General features: G+C 43.8%; 2 protein-coding genes across 4 annotated transcripts in view; one reads left to right on the plus strand and one right to left on the minus strand.

Moving 5' to 3' along the window:
- LOC103668095 (holocytochrome c-type synthase) overlaps positions 1-322 on the minus strand; it is a 10,132-nt gene extending 9,810 nt beyond the window's left edge. The window contains exon 1 of the mRNA XM_040634573.1: positions 172-322. The gene's annotated coding sequence lies outside the window, so the exon portion shown is untranslated. The remainder of the gene's footprint in view (positions 1-171) is intronic.
- Positions 323-471: 149 nt separating this feature from the next.
- The window catches only part of MID1 (midline 1), a 581,834-nt gene continuing 561,173 nt past the window's right edge, over positions 472-21,132 (plus strand). For 2 of the 3 annotated variants that reach the window (XM_040634579.1, XM_040634592.1), the window contains exons 1-3: positions 472-719; positions 11,468-11,577; positions 18,778-18,893. The gene's annotated coding sequence lies outside the window, so the exon portion shown is untranslated. The remainder of the gene's footprint in view (positions 720-11,467; positions 11,578-18,777; positions 18,894-21,132) is intronic. The other variant, XM_040634586.1, reaches the window with a different exon arrangement.

Consider the following 21,132-nt stretch of genomic DNA (forward strand, 5'->3'; position numbering starts at 1 on the left):
AGGAAGGAAGGAAGGAAGGAAGGAAGGAAGGAAGGAAGGAAGGGAGGAAGGAAAGGACCTCCAACGGGGGAACACGGCCAAAGTCGTCTTCATACGGTCCCTCCGCGTCCCACCTGCTCCAGTCCCGGGACTCCAAAACCCACCGGCCTCAGCCAGCCTGCCACTGCGCACCTGACTCCAGTCCCAAGCCGCTCCGAGGAGCCGGCCCCTCCTCTAACCGCCAAGCCGCGGCCGCCTTCTCCCAGATCGGTCACCGCTATCTTCGCGGTCACCGCCGGCGCCCCAGCGCACGGCTACTTCCTTTTCCGAAGGCGGGACTTCCGGGCGCGCGGGAGGCGGGGCGCAGGCTGAAAAGGAAGGGCTTCCGTCGAGTACGCAGAAGCGGGCCCGCCCCCTCCCGCCTCGACCTATAAGGGCGAGCGCCGGTCCCTGGCCCCGCCCTTCCAAGCCAGCGCGGGCAGGCAGAGTTCAGGCTGAGCCAGAGGCTTCCATAGAACGAGGCTCTCCAGTGTAGCTCCCTGAAGCTGCAGAAGGGTTGCTTTAGAGGTATTAGTTTTAAAGTTTGTCTTTTAAATTGTATCCCATCAGCTTCAAATATAACAGTGACTCAAATAACATCAGTAGGTGTCCAGAACTGTGGCCGACTCTGGAAATCCCAAAATGAGCAAATCAAGGTTCCGGCTCCCAAGGCCTCCTTAACTGGGTGTGTGAACTTGAAGGTCTGTATTTTCACTTACCTCTAACAGATATTTCGTATTTTTTTCCGCCAGGAATGCAGGCAACAAATCCTAGTAGTGTTAGCAATATGTGGCCCTAATAGAAATCACAGAGAAATTGTCATAAATGATGGTTGTTTCTGCCTTAGAGTACTATTCATCGCTACTTTGAAATTAAGATAATTTTATCTTGTTACTTAAAAGTGTTACTAAGAAGCATATGCCTTTCTGCATCACTGTGATGGAACTGTGAAGCCTGCCCACATGGCTCTCCAGGGCCAGGCAGGCCATCTCCAGCGTGCTGGGGGCTGTTAGCAGCTGACACCTCTGGGCTGAGTCTCTCTCCAGGAATTGCCCTCTGCCAAAGAGAACTGCATCAGGCAAAAGCACATCCCCTCCCTGGGGACAGGCTGCTGCCTCCAAGTGGCCTCTGCAAGGGTATATAAGCCCCAGGCCCTCGCCTCAGAAGGGCCATCCCAGTGTCAGTGGCTGAGGCTTCCATTGTGACTGCATCACGGTCTAACGTCTCCAGTCAGTCTCCCATTGCTGTTCACGAGAGCACTCTGATGCACATTTCTTGGAGTCTCAGCCATTTTAATAAGTCTATTGTAATTTAGATTTGGTGAGGTTGACGGATCAGGAAAGAATTGCCATTGAATAACCAGTTTATTATACTCACAGATCCCAAGAGAGGGGTATACCTCACACGGTGGGTTGCCACATGTGGAAACACTGGAGTCCTTCTGAGCCAGGGGGAGAGGGGGAAGAAACAGGTGAGGCAGGCTCCGGAGCAGGTGTACAGCATATAGTGGCTCTGAGTATGAGAGCCCAAAAGGGAGGTGGTTGGCGAGTGTGGACCTAGCTGCTCAAATCAGGGAACTGACCAGCCACTAGCCGGGGCCTCCAAACTGGATCAAGACAGCATTTTAAAATCTATATTGTATCAGTGTATATTTCCTGGGGAACCTGACCTTTAATGATCAAAACCTGCTTTTCTAAAATATGTGGATAACTATATTTCAGTATAATTGATTTCTTTAGTGATTTCTTGTATTTTGTTTTATGCACATAGAAATATTATTCTGAGAAGATGCTCATAGACTTCCCGACAATCCACAGGGGCATATGGCACAAAAAGGCCCCAAACCTCTGGTAATGGGAGAGGCATGCATGCAAACAAATAACCATGTTTACATCTCAGTGTATGTATGTGCAGACTATTGGAGGCAAAAGGGAAGAAGTGACTGTTTGGAGGGTCATGTGCAGAAAGTGGATAGGAAGGAAAGAAGTAACAAGGATGCTTTATAAAGAAGGAGCTACCAAATAGGGTGTTCAAGGAGAGCTGTAGGTGGGTAGGGAGACTGGGGGGACACTTTCAACCCCAATTCCTACTCTCCTCAGGCAAAGACCTTAACTGTTTCTTCTACTTTTCCTTCCATGTTCCAAACAACATGCTAACACAAACACACGTGTCCCTCCCCATGTGCCAATTGTTCTATGGTTTTGGAGACATTACAGTTTAGTATTTACATTATTGTGACTGTGAAAATATTTGTTATGACCAAAGATGAATTTTTTTCTCGTACAACTTTTTCAATAGACTTTAATACTTGCCTTTTCCCCCTTTGTCTGTCTATATTTTTAGGTTAACCCTAAGCTTCCCGTCTGCATTGTAAATCTCCTCCCAATGCATTTAAATATGTCAACTAATGTGTATGTTTCCCTTTCTTCCCTTGAGACCTCACTCACAGATAAGCGCCTCACCTCTGCCACTGCCCAGTTCTAAACGGTTTGGAAGTAACTTCTGCTCGTCGTCGTCTTCGGGGACTTCCTTTCAACCTGTGCCTGTCCTGTGTGGCTCTCTGGTTCGTGGATACCCTGTATTCTTCTTTGCATTGTTTTGGGAGCACATCAGTTTTTGAGGTCTTGAGAATCAGAAGCTGTCTTTGGTTTACCCTCCCATGTGATTGATAGTTTGGATATTTAATTCTAGGTTTAGAAACATTTTTCTCAGAATTGTTAAGCAGTTGCTTCATTGTCTTTTAGTTTCCATTGTTGATGTTGAAAAGTCGAATGTCATTTCTTTTTTTCCTTCAACGATATTTTCAACTTCTTTCTTCTAGTGGCCTGAAAAGATGTGCCCTGATATAGACCCTTTGTTTTCGTTGGCTTGGCACCCGATGGGACCATTCATTCTGGAAACCCATAACCTTCACATTGGGGATATTTTCTTATATTATTAGTTTTCTTGATAACTTGCTCCACTCCCTCCTTCTTCATGTTCTCTTTTAAGGAACCTCTATTCCTCATATGTTGGATTCCTAGACTGGCACTCGTATTTTCTTACATTATTCTATCAGTTTTTCATCTTGTTTTATTTTTTATAAGATTCAAAAAATTTCCTAACCGTTTTATTAGTTTATTTCTGTTATCATGTTTGAACTAAGATATGTGTGCATGTATATTTATATGTACGTGTGTGTTTGTGTGTATGTGTACAAGCGTGTGTGTGTGTGAGTGTGTGTATGTATGTGTACATCTGCCTGTACAAGGCAGTGCGTGTGGCTTAGCCAGTCCCTGGTAATGTTATATGAACTTCTGTTGTCAGACCCAAGGGTTTAGCAGAGATGAAAAATTGAAGCTCTTTTGTAATGACAAACCGAATTTGTGACTGGTTCTTGTAAAGTAAGTCTCCTTTCCAAATCTCCAGTTGCTTACGTGTACAAAGTGCTGCTTTTGTACTTCTGAGAGCTCCCACAATGCCATGTCTTGTGCATGATTCCCTTTTTTCATTTTTCCTTGTTTACTTGCTTAATTTTGCTCTGGTTGCCTTGGCTCATGGTGTGAAATCCAAAAATTTATCTCCGAGACTGGTGTCAAGGAGCTGACTGCCTGTGTTTTCTCCTAGGAGTTTTATGGTCTCAGGTCTCATATTCATGGCTTTCATGTTTTGATTAATTTTTGTGTATGGTATAAGATAGTGGTCCAGTTTCGTTCTTTTGCATGTGACTGTCCAGTTTTACTGACACCACTTATTCAAGAGATTGTCTTTTCCCCATTGTATATTCTTAGATCTTTTGTTGTAAGTCAATTGGGCATATATGCATAGGTTTATTTCTGGGTTCTTGATTCTTTTCCATTTTTCTATATGTCTGTCTCGATGCCAGTACCATACTGTTTTTATTACTATAGCTTTGCAACATAGTTTGAAATCAAAGTGAGATGTCTCCAGCTTTATTCTTTCTCAAGATTGCTTTGGCTTTTCAAGTTCTTTTGTGGATCCATACAAATTTTAGGATTGTTCTATTTCTGTGAAAAATGCCCTTAGAATTTTGGTAGGGGTTGCATTGAGTCTGTAGAATGCTTTGGGTAGTATGGACCTTTCAACAATACGGATTCTTCCAATCCACGAGTATGGAATGTCTTTCCATTTATTTGTGCCCTCTTCTATGTCTTTCATTAGCATCTTACAGTTTTCAATATACAGGTCTTTCACCTTCTTGGTTGAATTTATTCCTAGTTATTTTATTCTTTTTGATGCAGTTATAAATGGGATTATTTTCTTACTTTCTCTTACTGATAGTTCATTATGAGTGTATGGAAATGCAACTGATTTCCCACAATTTCCTGTCTCAAGCACAATTCTCTATTTTCCCCACAATTTCCTGCTCTCTCCTACAATTCCATATCGCTCCAACTATTCTGTTATTTCCCCAAATTCCCCTTGTCTTCCACGTTTCTGTTTTTCCTCCACAATGATATTCTTTCCCACAATTCTCTGCTCCCTCTCATAATTCCATGTGTCTCCCAGAATTTTCTATCACACCCACAATTCCCTGTTTTTTCCAGAATTCCCCATTCTTTCCCAGAATTCCCCTTGTCTCCTATAATTCCCTATTCTTTCCCACAATTCTCTTTGTTCCTCAGAGTTCCTCTTTTCTCTCACAATTGTTTTCCCCACAATTCTCTACTTGCTGCCACAATTCTCCCTTCCCTTTCTCACTTCCCTGTGACTCCTACAATTCCTTGTCACTTCAGCAATTCCCTTTTGCCCCACATTCCCTGTTGTTTCCCACAATTCCCTCTCTAAGTACAATTCTCTGTTCTCTCCAACAATTCTTTATTCTTGCCCATCATTTTCTGTTCTCTTCCACAATTCCACATCTCCCACGATCCCATCTCAAGCACAATTCTCTGTTCACTGCCACAATTGTCTCTTCTTTCCCACAGTTTTTCCCCTTATCTCCCACAACTGTTTCTCTCACAATTCCCTCTATTTCTAACAATTCTTTATTTTCTTACCCAATACACCATTATCTCTTACAATTCTCTCTTCTCTCATAATACTCTTTTCTCCCACAATTCTTGTTTTATCTCACAATTGTCTTCTTTTCTTCTTACAATTCTGTTCTCTCCCACAACTCCCCTTGTCTCCCACAATTCTTCCCCTTTTCCACAATTTCCTAGTCTCTCCACAGTTCTGTTCCTTCCCACAATTTATTGTTTCTCACAACTCTTTGTTCTCTCCCACAATTCTTAAGCTCTCCCACAATTTCTTGTTCTCTACAATTTCCCTTGTTTCCCACAACTCTCTGGGTTCTCCCACAACCCCCACAATTCTGTTTTCTCCTGCAATTCCTCTGCTCTCCCACAATTCCTTGTTCTGTCGTACAAGTTCCCTTGTTTCCCACAATTCCCTATTATCTCCTACAGTTTGCTTTGTCTCCCACAATTCTCCATGCTCTCCCACAATTCCTGTTGTATCCCACAATTCCACTGCTCCCCCATAATTCTGTTCTCTCCCACAATTCCTCTGCTGTCTCCCACAGTTCTCTGCTCTCTCCCACAATTCCCTTTGCCTACTGTAAGTTTCCATGCTTTCCCACAATTCTCTGTTCTCTCCCATAATTCCTCTGGTCCCCCATAATTCCTTGTTCTCTCCCATAAGTCCCCTTGTTTCCCACAATTCCCTGTTATCTCCCACAGTTCCCTTTGTCTCCCACAATTCTCCATGCTTTCCCACAATTCCTGTTATTTCCCACAATTCCACTGGTCCCTGTAATTTTGTTCTCTCCCATAATTCCTCTGATCTCTCCCACAATGTTCTGCTCTCTCCCACAATTCCTTTTGTCTACCATAAGTCTCCTTGCTTTCCCACAATTCCTATTGTTTCCCACAGGTCCCTGTTCTGTCCCATAATTCTTTCTCCCATAATTCCCCTTGTCCCCCACAATTCCCTGTTCTCTCCAACAATTCCCATTGTCTTTCACAATGATCTGTGTTTTCCCACAATTCCCATCGTTTCCCACAATTCCTTGTTCTTCCCCACAAGTTTGTTCTCTCCCACAATTTCTCTGCTCCCCTACCACTCTCTATTCTCCCTCTCATTCTCTTTGGTCCCCCACAATTCTCTTTTCTTTCACAGTGTCCCTCATTGCAGGTAGTTCCCTGTTGTCTCCCACAATTCTCTCTTCTTTCCATAACTCTCTTCCCTCCCACAATTCCCTTTGTCACCTACAATTCTCTATGTTTTCCCACAATTCCTGTTGTTTCCCACAATTCCCTGTTCTCTCCCACAATTCCCCTTGTTCCCCACTATTCTCTATTCTCTCCCACAATTCCTTGCTCCCCCACAATTCTGTTCTCTCCCATAATACCTCTGCTCCCCCCCTTCTCTATTCTCTCCCACAATTACCTTTGTCTCCCATAGTTCTTTGTCTTCTCCCACCATTCCCCCTTGTTACCCACAATTCCCTGTTCTCCCACAGTTCCCTTTGACTCTCACAAGTCTTCATGCTTTTCCACAGTTCCAGTTATTTCCCACACTTCCTTATTCTCTCCTATAGTTCCATTTGTCTCCCACAAGTCTCCATGATTTCCCACAGTTCCTATTGTTTCCCACAGTTCCTTGTTCTTTCCCATAATTCTCTTTTCTCCCACAATTCCTCTTGTCCCCCACAATTCCCTGTTGTCTCCCACAAGTCTGCTTGATTCCCATCATTCTCTGTTCCTTCCCACATTCCCTGTTGTCCACCAGTTCTGTTTTCTCCCACAATTCCTCTGCTACAATACCATTGCTCTCTCTGACAAACCCTCTAGTCCCCCACAGTTCTGGTTTTTTTTCACAATTCTCTTTGTCTCCCACAATCCTCCATGCTTTCTCATAGTTCCTGTTTCCCAGAATTCCCTGTTCTCTCCCACAAGTCCCCTTGTGTCCCACAATTCTCTGTTTTCTCCCACAATTCCAGTTGTGTCCCCACAATTCTTTGTTCTCTCCCACAATTCCCTTTGACTCCCATAAGTCTCCATGCTTTCCCATAATTCCTCTTATTTCCCACAATCCCTTGTCCTCTCCCAGCATCCTCCCTTGTTACCCACAATTCCCTGTTCTCTCCCACAATTCCCTTTGACTCTCACAAGTCTCCATGCTTTCCCACAATTCCTATTGTTTCCCATAGTTCCTTGTTCTCTCCCACACTTCCCTTTGTCTCCCACAATCCTCCATGCTTTCCCACAATTCCCATTGTTTCCCACAATTCTGTTTTCTCCCACAATTCCCCTTGTTTCCCCCCATTCTGTATTCTCTCCTACAATTCCTCTGGTCCCCAACAATTCTGGTCTCTCCCACAATTACCCTTATTTTCCACAAATCTCTGTTCTCTCCTACAATTTTCTGTTCTTTCCCACAATTGTCTATTCTTTCCCACAATTCCCCTTGCCTCACACAATTCCCCTTTTCTCCCGTAAGTCCCTGTTTTCTCCCACAATTCTCTGTGTTTCCCCATAATTCCACTTGTTTCCCCCAATTCCTCTGGTCCCCCACAATTCTGTTCTTTCACCATTCCCCTTTTTTCCATAATTCTCTGTTCTCTCCCACAATTCCTCTGCTCACCCACAGGTCTCTGTTCTCTCCCACAATTCCCTTTGTTTCCCACCATTCTCTGTTCTTTCCCACAATTCCCGTTTCCCACAATTCTCTGTTCTCTCCCCCAAATTTTCCTTGTTTCCCACAGTTCTCCTTTTTTCCCACAATTCCCTGTTTTCTCCCACAGTTATGTTCTTTCCAACAATTCCTTTTGTTGCCCACGATTCCCCCATTCCCTCCCACAGTTCTCTCTTTTCTCCCACAATTCCCCTTGTTCCCCACCCTTCTCTAGTTTATCCCACAATTCCTCTGTTCCCCCACATTTTTGTTCTCTCCCAAAATTTGGTCCCCCACAATTCCGTTCTCTCCCAAAATTTCTCTTGTCCCCCACAATTCCCTGTTCTCTCCCACAATTCCCCTTGTTTCCCACAGTTCTCTATTCTTTCCCACAATTCCGTTTTCTTTCATCTTCTACAGATATGCTTAAAGATGTGAGAAATTATGTAAGTTTGTTATTACTCATTGTAGTATTGTTTGTAATAGGAAAGGATTAGAAACCATCCAAATTTATATAATTAATGGAAGACCAGTTACATAAATTATATTAATCCATATGGTGGAATAATATACAACCGTTAAATAAAAAGCAAAAGGAATGTTTTATGTAACTATATGGAAAGCCTCCAAGATATTTTAGGTAAAGAAAAACGAGAGTGAAAACACCCTGTGAAATATGATACCATTTGTGTAAAAAAATGGAGGTGGGGAGAGAAGGGCTCTTCTATAGCACGTGACAGTGTCTGCTACACTGGAATAACCCCTACTTAGCCTTTAAAAGTCAATTCAGGGTGACCATTGCCCAACACTGTAAGCTGTAAGCGTGTTTAATGCCACTGAATTGTACCTTTAAAAATAAAGTGGTAAAAAGAAGTCAATTCAGAGGTCATCTCCTCCAGAGTAAAGGCCATGGCTAAATACATTTTCCTTATATTCCCACAGTAACTTTATGAATTAGCCACAATAAATGCAATTGTCTGAATGTATGTCTGTCTTGCTCCCTAAGGTATTGGCAAGGCTGTTGGTGGGGACCATGTCCCACCCATTCCATGGACTCTGATACTGGCTCCATGTCCAGCATATGGTGGGCGCTCAGGAAGTATTTCTCTGACAGCCTGTCCTACAGATTTCAGACTCAGGACTGCAATGTCAACGTCTGCTGAGTTCGATATTTTCATGCACTACAAAGTGATCACCCCAATAATAGTTACCATCCATCGTCATACAGTTGGCTTCCTTCACCCTTCTTGCCTATCCTCAACCCACTTTCCCCCCTGATAACCACCAATCTGTTCTCTGTATCTGTGGGTTTTGTTTGTTCTGTTTTTCGGATTTCACATGTAAGTGAAATCAGATGGTATTTGTCTAATTCTATATGATTTCTTTTAACTTTACTTACCTTCCTAAAGATTAGTAGCCCTAAAGTGATATTTGGGGTTAGGGCTTCAATGTGTGAATTTTGAGTGGGACACCGTTCAGTCCATGACAATAAGTTAGACTTATTTTCTGTTCGTCATCTTTCCTGGGTTTTTTCTTACGGTGAGTTTTGCTTTGAGTAATTTTTGTGCACCTTAATTTGCAGTCTTTTCTTTCATGGTTTCTGAGTATTAATAGCATAGTCAGAAGTACTTTCTTTTAAGTTCTAAATAAATTCTTTCATATTTTTTCAGGTTTCCACTTTTTATTTTAAAACATTAATAGAGTTGAAATTTATCCTGGCGTAAGGAATAAATTACAGCGACAATCCCCCTCTCTGTTTTTCAGACAGTTACTTTGTTGTCCCAGGATGATTTATCCAATAAACTATCCCTCCAGACACCCCTTCACCCATTCTTAGATTTGAGATGTCTCCTCATTATTAAGACATTAAATCCCCATGTATTTTTGGACCTATTTGTAGATTTTTTAGTCTGAGCTGTTGTCATATCCATGAACACACCAATACCACATTCACTGAAGTATTGGGACCATCTGGCAAATCACTAACCTCTCATTACACTTCTTTTTCAGAATTTTTCTTGATACTTTTTGCTTATGTATATTGCTGAATGAAATTTGTAGTTGGCTGGTTAAGTTTTTTTTTTTTTAACCTGCACAGTAATTTCATTGGGATTATGTTAAATTTATATATTCATTCAAGAAGACCAGAACTCTTTAGAAAAATGAGTCATCCTATGCAAGAATATGCAGGACCCTCCCAAATATTCGGTTCTTCTTTTGTGTCCCTCAATACCATTTCTAAGTGTTTCTTCAAATCTTAAATATTTTTTGGTGAGCTTATTTCTTGGCATTTAAACTCTTGTTGCAGTGGGAGGGAAATCCCTTCTTCCTTATGTCTTCAAACTCCCGTTGGCATATTTATGAACGCTGTTGGCTGCGTTCACCTTATGTTCTACAATGTTTTGAATTTTCTTATTGTCTTTGGTCTTATTTTTCTGTTTATATTGGGTTTTCCAGGGCTTCTTTCGTATCATCTCAATTAATAACTTCACTTCCTCATTTCTCACTCTAACGCCTCGAATTCTTTGCACTGCCAATTGCATGGGCTAGGGACTTCCCACAAAATATTAAATAATAGAAGTGGTGGTAGGCATTTCATCATCTTGTGGCAATGTTTCTAGCGTTATTTATCCAGGAAACGTGTTAACTTTAGACTGGCTTAGATACAGTTTTCTTAAATCATGTTCACAAAGTCTCCATATGTCTCTGTTTTATTATGAGTTGTAAAAAAATCAACAAATGCTTTGGTGAATGGACTTCCATGGAAGACGATAAAGGGGTTGTTTGCTATCTAAGTTACCGTGAACTGAGCCAGCACAGGCAGAAAGAGGAGTCCACAGCAGAGATGACCATGGGAACATGAGTCCCTGGGAAGTATCACGTAACTTAGGGAAACTTGATCTTCCATGGATCTGGAGATTCCAGTGGATCAGATCTTGAGCTCCAGGGGATAGGGAGGCCAGGCCTAGCTGACAATGGCTTAAACTTTGCTTAAGGGTGCACTTATTAAATACCTATTATATAAAATATGGTGAGTCGATCATAAAACATTCTGTGGTCTTAAAGTAATATGCGTATGTCTGCGTGCCTGTACAGTTGCTTTTGATTTTATAGTTTGGACTAGTGCTTCTCCTACTTCAGTGTGCACACAGATCCCCTCAGGATCGTGTTAAAATGTAGATTCTGATTCAGTGAGTCTAGGTGGAGGATGAGAGTCTGTGTCCTCACGAGTGAGTGCCCAGGGGACGCCAGTGCTGCTGGTCCAAGGACCATGCTTTGGATGGCAAGGTTTTAGAGTACCGTATGTGTTGTTCATAAAAAAAAAAAATACAGAGGTCAAGAGCAAGCATTTGGAAATTTTTGCCACAGTTTAAAAGAGTGATTTTATATCTGGTGAATCCGAACTTAGGCTTGTGTCTTCTTGTATGTTTGCTTTTTACTTCATTAGTAATATTTTGTCTTTGTTGTTGTTTTACAAAAATATTGGTCTGTGATTAGAAATTAAAAAAAACCCCTAGTCCTCCACTGCAGATAGTTCAAGAAGCTGTACTTTCAACTACCTCATAGTGAGAGAAAACTGCTTCTCTCCCTTCTCTCATGTGGAAGCAAGAGAACTTATCTAAAGTTCTCAGTTACCCCAAATGAATTCAGCTTTATATTTAGCGACTAGAAGAGATGAGTAGGACTATTCCACTATTTACAATTGTAATTCGCCCCTACCTTTATTTACATAACAGTTTTAATAATAATAATATACTCGGCTTATTTTTAAAAATTCCTTTATAATTGCTCAAAGTGGTCTTCTACTTTAATTCATTGCTTTTTGCAGTATTGCCGTGCTGAGCACTGAGCCACCCGAGGCGAGAGAGGAGCGTGTGCACCGATGTGGCTGGAGGCCCACCTGCAAGAGCTCCCCTGTGCAAACCCCTTCATCCCCAGGTGAGCCTGCTTTCGTGACGAGTGGCTGCTAATGTGGGAATGCGCCGGTTGTCCTTGCGAACATCGTGCAATGCATATGTACTGTATCAGGGGAAATAGAAACAGTCGATTGTGTCTTATACTGGTGGTTAAATATTTACAAGAAATTCCATTTCTGGGAACTTGGCTTGACTTTTTTGTTATCGTTGTTGTGTGTTCATCTGCTTCGTTCTCTATGAGCACTTGACAGCATATGTGAGAATTCCACCTCCATGTGTGGTGGAGAAACGGTTAAAATTAAGAACGTTCTGGGGCGCCTGGGTGGCACAGTGGTTAAGCGTCTGCCTTCGGCTCAGGGCGTGATCCCGGCATTATGGGATCGAGCCCCACATCAGGCTCTTCCGCTATGAGCCTGCTTCTTCCTCTCCCACTCCCCCTGCTTGTGTTCCCTCTCTCGCTGGCTGTCTCTATCTCTGTCGAATAAATAAATAAAATCTTAAAAAAAAAATTAAGAACGTTCTATCTGTTCATTTAGAGAGTTCCTGAAAATTAATGTGTGTATGTTTGCGTGTGGCTATTATTTTATTGTAACGGTGAACAGCGCAGCCTGGCTCCCAAAGTATGAGGAAACACTGAAAACCATCACTTTGAATCATTAGCTCCAATAGATGAATTTGTTTTGGGAAAGTTATGTCCCTGAAGAGAAACCTCGGCAACATGCTTAGGTCATTTGCTAAGGAGGACAAGGGAGATTTTCATTGTTGGGTGGTGTTTATTAGTGGGAACATCATGTCCTTATAAAATAATTATTTTCTCTACCTTTCCTCTTTTTCTATATTATTCTTTTTCCTCACTCTCTCCCTTCCTTCCGTCCTTCCTTCCATCCTTCTCTCCCCACAATCCCCCCTTCCCTTGCTTTTAACAAATTATTGAGGACCTACTATGTGCAAGATCTTATGCTAGACACGCACAAGAAGATATGCTTTGGCACTAATAATGAGGCCCCCAGACAACTGGGATTTAAAAGAGATTTGATGAAGTTTATCCTTCAAAGTGGGGGTGGAGGAGGAGAATGTTCTGTCCTGAAAGGAAACAAGATCTGAGTAAAGGAAGCTGAGGGACATGCACTTCTGCTCAGGACGTAGGAGTGGCAGGAATGTTTAGCATGTAGGAGGTTAGCACCAGGATAGTATTATTTACAGGACTATGAGCCTGGCCTCTAAGCTAAAAGGGGCATGGGGACGAGGCATAGTAGGTAGTAAACCAAAAGAATTCACTGTGATCTGAAAACTGTGTTGAAATATGGACTCCATTGTGGGTAGGGAGGCAAGAACCTTCCCTTTTCTGAGCTGAAGGTAAACCTCTTTAGTCTGGACTTGCTTTCTTCAATTCTAGTTCTTCCTTTTCTAGAAAACGAGGTGACATACATTTTGCCAGCCATAAAAAGCACTGACTGTATTTAATGCAGATTTGTGGGCTTATTATGCTATAAAAGTGTTCCTTGGCTGTTTCATATGTAACGTATGTTCTTTTCCACAAAATACTTTGTATTTTTGGGATCCCAAAGAGCCCACCTTCTGTTTTTCAGCGAAAACATTCAGTGGCTGCAGTGGCATGAGTTCTCATCTCTACTCTAGGCCGTCTGGATGCCACCCACTGAGAGTCTTTTCTGGACTTAGTGATTTGGTGCTGGTCACTTCCACCTTCTCTGAGAGTGGAGCCTCAGCGTAGAGACCAGATTGAAAAGTCTGAAAACTCTCTTTTGCTTCTGGAACCATGAAAGCAGCTGCTGCCTCTTATCTGTCTTTTCTCCTTGGCACCTCACACGGTGTCTGCACCTGCCTAACGTAGAGATGGTTAGATCCGGGTCATCAGGAAAGAGAAACAAAGCCCACAGCATACTACTAAGTGGCTGCAACATCATCCCTGCACTGAAGACCCGCTTGCTCTCCTTTGTTTTCCATAGGATGCCTTTCTCAACTAGGTGGAAGGATGGGCTGATGGGTGGCTGGAAGAATGGATGAGGATCAGATGGGATAGTAGGTGGGTGGATGGGTGGGTGATGAATTCAATCTCGTACATCAGTCCCTACTGACTATTGAGACTGTTCTGTGCCAGTAAACTCTGTCTGATGACTTAGGGCACCTCTATCACCTATGTTTGGGTTTCATCTGCTCGAAGTTTGAAATCACTAAAACTTTTATTCATTTCATTCTTCCACTTCAGGTATAATCTGCTGAAAGTTTTACCAACCTGACAGTGACATTTCTATATAATTTGTGTGGGTTTAATGTTGGCTTTTGCAACGTTATACATATATGGCTTATAAACCTTCACTTTTATTGGCTTTGAATATTTTCTCACCTCCTTGGACAATGTTACAAAACATTTTATGGTGGAAAAGTTTACAGAGGGATAGCACAAGTCCCAAAAATCATAGTTATTAATAGCGGTTTAATTGGACCAGAAAAAAAGGAAACCTGGGTCTGGATCCTCTAAATTAAAAAAAAACTAATTTGAGGTAATCACATTCCTACTGGACTTTGCAGCTATGATAGGATAGGAATTTTTTTCAAGGGGCACGCCAATTGGTGAGATCTGTCCAATTGCATATTTCTTGTCCATTGCATGAATGTGTGACCCCATGACCCAGCAGCTATTAGTTTGACATTACTAACACACCTCCACACAAACTTTTCATAATTTTCGTGAGAATTAAAAAAAAAATTCTTTTTTAAACAGCTTGGGAGGGAAGAATCCTAAGCCTTTTGGAGTTAGAATATCCCTGACAAAAAAAAATTGCCACTGGGGGGCGATGGAGGCTCAGAAACCTCCCTGTTATTCCCCGAGGCAACCGAGCACTTTAGCTGGTTTATTTATTCAAAGCTGGAATTTGGACGTGCGAACCACCAAGCTCAGAGAAATTCCTGGATGAGGAGCACGGTCCTGGGAAAAACCTACCAAAGATGGAATTAGCACCTTGGCGGACCGCCTTTAACGCAAAGAGCTTTCCTTCCTTGTGGGTCTTAAGAATTGACTTCAGTTCCCATCAGTCTGAAACAGAGGAAGGCGAGTCAAACTGCAAGGAACTGAGACAGCAAAGTGTGCTCATTTATCAGTACCAGCAAACGCACGTACGCCCGCAGAGCGCGGTGCGCATGGCGTTAAGGCATCTCCCAGCCACTTGGCTCAGAGTTTTGGCTGGTGTGGGCAGGCCTCGGTCGGGTCCTTCCCTCTGGAGAGGGGGGAGGTTGCAGAGTTTCTCGCAGGAAACTGACTCATAGCTAACTCTTTAGGTGACAGTTGAGGAATCTAGCAAGGCAGAGCTTAGACAGGTTCAGAGAGGTATCTTTTGGAAAACAAAGGAGGAAAAACAATGGGTCTTCGCCAAAGGGGTAATTCTGCAGTCACTTGGTGGGGTGTGTCGGGCTGTATTTCTCCTTCTTCATGCTGGCCGAGCTTGGGCCCGCTGGTAGCTTTGGGGTTCAGCCCTGGCATCAGACTGTGGCTAGCTCCCTCTGTCAAGCAGTGTCAATGTTGTTGGCCCAGCCGTTAATCTTGCTTGGTCTTCTTTTCCCCAGATCGATACCATCGGTGTCCCAGTGTAAGGTTTTTGTCTTGCTTCTACTCCAAGACGGGCCAAAGGACAGGGAGATGTAGAACTCAGGAAAGCAAGCCCAGCCTGTGCTCTGTGCGTCACAGAAGGCACACACCTATCCGAGAAATGGTGTTACGTCCCATGTCCCATAGGCTGTCCATTTCTAAGGCCCTCCGACCTGGCAGAGGCATGGCCCAGGAGTTCTAAGATTGCAGCTAGGAGCGGGACTTGTGGGTCCCAACGTCCAGTGCCCCGTGCCCTCTGGGAGTTGCTGATGCATATTTCCAAGGACACTCGGAAGATCTGGAAGTATGTTATGTTGGTGAGGACCTTTTGGGTTTTGAGTGAAAAGTCTGACTTGGATTAGTTAAGCAGACAAAGGAATGTATTGGTTCACAGGCCCGGAAAGTCCGGGGCTGCGTAAGACCTCAAGAAGGGCTGGATCTGGGGGGGCTGTGCCTCCCTCCCTCAGCACAGCGTCCCTTTGTGGGGATGGCTCTCTCCCAACTTCTTTAATATTCTGGGGACTTGGCTCGTATTGGGTCACGTAGTTTCCCTTCCATCAGCTGCTGTGTCTCAGGGTAGAATGGGGCGATATGATTTGCAGGGGCCTGGAATGTTGTACCTGGCAGCCCACCCAGGACCATGTGAAGTGGGAACGAGGCCGCTGCTCAGAGGACTTGATGTGGCTATGCGAGAGCGGCAACACGCCGCACGCAGGGCGTTCGTCTGGGTGCACAGCACGATCAGGAAGCCGAGTCCTGGTGAGAGGTCCTCTAGCCAATAGTAAGAGTAACCCCAGCTGCTGTTTGGCTTCCTTAAATTCTTCCATAGGCCTAAAGAAAAGGCTCCGGATTCATATTTGGGGACTGTCTCCACTAATTCAAAGAGGATCTAAGAACTGTTTTCTATTGACAAAGGCCACTATAAACAGAAACCCGAGCTGTAGTAGATACAATAAGGAAAGCACCCTGAGTTCAGTGTCGGAAGCTGAAAAGGGAACATACTGTCTAATAATGGAAAGGACCAGCAATTGCATTTAGGACTAACAGCCCCAAAATTATCCTTGGAAACCCCTTAAGGTCTACATAATTATTTGCAGGGTTCCCTTAATGCACGTGGTCTGCTTTCATATGAAACACGTGCCCTGGCACAAAACAAACTGAAAGAAAATAAAATGTCAAGAAACCAAGGACCCAAAGTAGTTCTTTTTTTTTAATTTTTTTTTTTATTTGACAGAGATAGAGACAGCCAGTGAGAGAGGGAACACAGGCAGGGGAAGTGGGAGAGGAAGAAGCAGGCTCCCAGCAGAGGAGCCCGATGTGGGGCTCGATCCCGTAACGCTGGGATCACGCCCTGAGCCGAAGGCAGACGCTTAACCGCTGTGCCACCCAGGCGCCCCCCAAAGTAGTTCTAAGCAGAAACTAGTAAGGTGTGGATGGAGACAGCCGGATATTTGGGCCTGAGTGACAACAGTGTGTGAGGCTGAGAGGGAAGCCGTGGTGCTGGTGGGACCATTTATCCAGGCCACAGGCCCGGCAGCCACATCCACACACGATTCCTAGGTCATGTGGTGGGGCGGCCCGGAAAGGGCAACCTTCTTAATGTTCGCGATCTTCTCCTGGCTTGCTGGCTATAAATGTGGCAGTCACTTCTCGTTGTGAGCCTTCCCCGCCTCATTGGTGAAGTGGCAAGAGTGCAACCTAGGGAGTCATCTTGCAGATAAAACAAGCAATCCTACATTGGCCTAACCCGGGAGTCAGCACACTCCTGTGAAAGACTGAAGAGTAACTACTTGGGGCTTCGTGAGCCAGACTCCGGCAGCTGCTCACCTGTGCCCCCCGAGCAGAAGCCTGGGCAGTTTGTCCATGGTGGGTGTGACCATGCACCAAATAAAGTTTATTTACAAAATAGAGGGGGCCTTCTGAGTAGGCCTGCAGGCCCTAGTTTGCTGACCTCAGGCCCAACTAAATGTCCCTCCCTGCTCTCCCTGTTAGCCCTCTTGTCCCTCGTCAGAGAACTTCTTTGTATGGACTCACTTGTGCCCCCCACCAAGTTCACAAGTTGAAGCCTTAACCTGACATGTGCCTGTATTTGAAGATGGGCCTTTAAGAGGTCATTAAAGTTCAATGAGGCCCAAAGAGTGGGGTGTCAGTCTGCCAGGGCTGGTGTCCTTGTAAGAGAAAGAGACACCGCAGCTCCCTGTCTCCGCCAGATGAGGACACAGCAAGGCAGCACCCCCGGTGGCACCTGGAGCTCAGACTCCCAGGCTTCAGAACTGTGGGAAAATGAATATCTGCTGCTTAAGCCACCCCGGCTATGGTAGTTTGTTGTGGCGGCCCCGGGGGACAAGTACAATGGCCCAGTGATTGTGTGAATGCTGTGGCCACCTTACAGGTCTTTCTTCACTTTCCCTCTCCCTCTTCCTTTCTTCCTCCTTTCTTCCCTTCCTTCCTTTTCAAAAATGTTTACTTCTCTCCAGTGGAGCTCAAAAACATTTGCCCTGCTTAGCCTACCAAATCTGTGTGAGGCTCAGATTAAATAGAAAACATGAGGTACAACATAGGAGAAGCGGTTACTACGGTATTTCTGTTTAAGCTCTACCACCTATCTTTGCAATCGTAAACTACCACATGGCACAGCCGATCTGGACCCAAATGTTGGGGCCCCCTTCCCCCTCCCCCTGCACGAGGTTGCTTGGGCAATGAAGTGATGTTTGTGTTTATTTGCTTGGGCACTTTTATTATTTGAGCGGTAGCGGAGCTACAAGGAGGCCAGGAGGAGAAAGCGTGGATGAAAAGGTTTCTAGTTCTAGTCCAAAAAGAGCATTTTCCCTCCACCCTTCGATGGTCAGTGGTATCGTGTCCTTCATTCAGCAAATACAGATACTCTCTACCCCATGTCGGGTGCTGTGCTGGGTAGATACAGAAGTGACGAAACCGATAAGGCCTCTGCCTTCAAGTTGACGTTCTGGTGGGGCGTGTGTGTGTGTGTGTGCGCGCGCGCGCGAGTGTGTGCACTCGTGCCCACTGGCAGAGGGGGAGAGGAGGTTAGGCTCAGAACAGAGAACAACTGAATGAAGAAAATAATAACAGACTCTGAAGAAAACCAATTGGGTCCCATGTCAGAAGTTACAGGTGTGGGCCTGCTGGAGACAAAATCCACAGTGTCCATGGCCTCTTCATCTCCCCTTTGTTCCTCTGTTCTCCTCTCTTCCCTCAACTCCAATATCCAAGAACAGCTCCTAGTTTCTCCCAAAAATGTTGAATCAAGATGGTGGTCTTCTTGTTGGGATTATTCCTCATATGATTTACAAATACAGGTCACAGTAATAGTAACAGCTCTTATTAACATGTCCTTCTGGCCTGGGTACTACTCTGCTAGGCCTTTTTTTGGTAATAAATTTTAAATTTTAGAATAGTTTATTTTTACAGGAAAGTTGCAGAGACACACAGAGTTCCCATATGCCCCACACTCAGTTGGTCCTATTATGAACATCTTACCCGAGGATGGCACATTTGTCACAAGCTATAAACCGATTTTGATACATTAGTATTAGCTAACATCCACTCTTTACTTGGATTTCATTAGTTTTTACCCTAATGTCCTTTTTTCTGTTCCAGGATCTCTTCCAGGATGCCACAGTACAGTTGATGGTCATGTCTCCTCTTGGCTGTGACATTTACTCAGACTTTCATTATTTTTGATGACCTTGACAGTTTTGAGGAGTACTGGTCAGGTATGTTGTAGAATGTTCCTCAGCTGGCTTTTGTCTGATGCAATGCATTATTTCTTATTCTCATGGCTAACCTTCAGTGTCAGTATAAATTACTCATTTCATCATTACAAATGAAAACACTGAGGCACAGAGAGGTTAAGGAACTTCCCTAAAGTTGCACAGCTAGCAAATGACAGAAACAATGATTCAAAGTCAAGACTGACACGACTTCATGCCACACGTACTATGCCTCCCCAGCCCCTCTCTGCTGAATTCCTGACAATGAAAGAGTTCCCTTCAAGGCTGTCAGGGTGATTTCTTTGGTAATTGTTCCTTCCAAATAGTTTTAAATAATTTACTATGTTTAATTAAATTAGAGCAATTTCCCCAATCAGTTACTTGCTGAACTGATTCTTTGTGTAACTTCAGTGGTTGTCTTCTCAGGGCAATTGATTAATCGAGAAAGAACTTCACTAAGAAGTATTCAAGCGTCTGTGTTTCTCGGAGTGGCTCTCAAACCGTGCTCAGCTGGAATGCATGTGTATCACCCGGACTGCTTGTTAAATGTCCGCTTCCCTGGGGTAGGATGACCAGCCATCCCAGTTTGCCCAGACGTGAGCTGTTCCCAGAATGTGGGATTTTCTGGCTAAAACCAAAACCGGGACAGTCCCAGGCAAACCAGGATGGTTGGTCGCCCTACCACAGAGCTATGGTGAATTGCTAGGGCCCAGCAAGCTGCTTGTAAACAAACTACCCAGCAGATCGTTCTGAACACACACAAGTAGGAGATCCCCTACATCAGACATGGGAGTGGATTACTGGAAGAACTGCTGCTGGGTTTCTGGCCACACTGAAAAAGTACTGAGTTTCATATGTTTGATTCTGCCTGAAGTTGATGTAGAACATTGTCACCCAGCGTTCAGCCCAGATGACATCAGGGGGGATGCTTTTTCACTCTTTAGGTACGAGATGGGCACTACTTTTCCAACTCCACAGTTTTGTTGAGGGATGATGGGAGCGCCCAAAAGATCTTCTGGGCCTTCTGAGGCTGTTATTTATCAGTTGGGATTGATCAATCTGGGCTAATCTGGAGGCAGTGGTTCTCTACCTTGGCAGATGAATGGAATCACCAGGGAGAGTGTAAAAACCCTCATGCCCAGGCCCAGCCCAGACCAATTCCATCAGAATCTCTGGGATTGGGAGCCAGGCACCAGTAATTCGACAGTTGGAGAACCATGGATCTAAAGCAGCCCTGGGCAGTAAAATAATATGTGAGCTGTAATTTTCTAGTAGTCATATTTTAAAAAGGAAAAATAGCACATGAATGTTAATATATTAAATTTAACACAGCATATCTGAAATTTTATCTTTTTAACCTATAATCATTATGAAAATGATCAATTACACATTTTATGTACATTTTCTCATCCTAAGTCTTTGAAATCTGTGTGCCGTTTATACTTTACAGTACTTTTCACTTCAGATGCTGAGTTTTTATCAGAAATACTTGATCTGTATTTAGATTCATATATACCTGAGTTGTTCCAAATGTGTTTAACTTAAAAGTAGTCCAGTCACTGAATCAGGTATTATTTTCCAAATTTTAATTTTAATTAAAATGAAAAATGCAGTTTCCCAGCATCACTAATCACATTTCAATTACCGGAGAGACACAGGCGGCTAATAGCTTTGGAAATGGTTAGCACGGTTCTAGGGCCGCGTTTCCGAGACTTTCATTTGGGCCTACAAATCACCGGCAGTCAGGCTGGTTAAAAGCTAGGTTCTGACTCAGCAGATCTGGGGGCAAGCCTGAGATTCTGCATTTTGAACAAGTTCCCAGGTGAGGCTGTTGCTGCTGGTCCAGGGACCACATTTTGAGTAGCCACGGACTAGAATAATCTTGAATGAGGGCTGCCTCAACTCTGACTTCTCAACTTGCTCAGTGCTATTCTCTCGCTTTACAGGCTGGCAAACGTGCATCCGATCGTGTGAATGTATATAAAATACATGTGTACATACGTACATGCCAGTGTATGTGTGTGTGGCTGATGAGGCGGAACTTGTGTTCACGTCTGAACTTGCGCAGACACCCAAGTAAGCTCTGCAAATACAGAGAACGCTCCGTTACTACATGTGTTCTTGACCTTCTTCGCTTTCTTTGAAATTCAACTTACTCTTCTTTGGTCACTGGAACTGAACAACAGCTGAATGTTTCACCTTGATTTAAGTCCCTATATGTATTTGTTTGCTTTTGTTTTTA

Source organism: Ursus maritimus (assembly GCF_017311325.1).
Source record: "Ursus maritimus isolate PB19 chromosome X unlocalized genomic scaffold, ASM1731132v1 scaffold_X1, whole genome shotgun sequence".
Classification (NCBI taxonomy): Eukaryota; Metazoa; Chordata; class Mammalia; order Carnivora; family Ursidae; genus Ursus; species Ursus maritimus.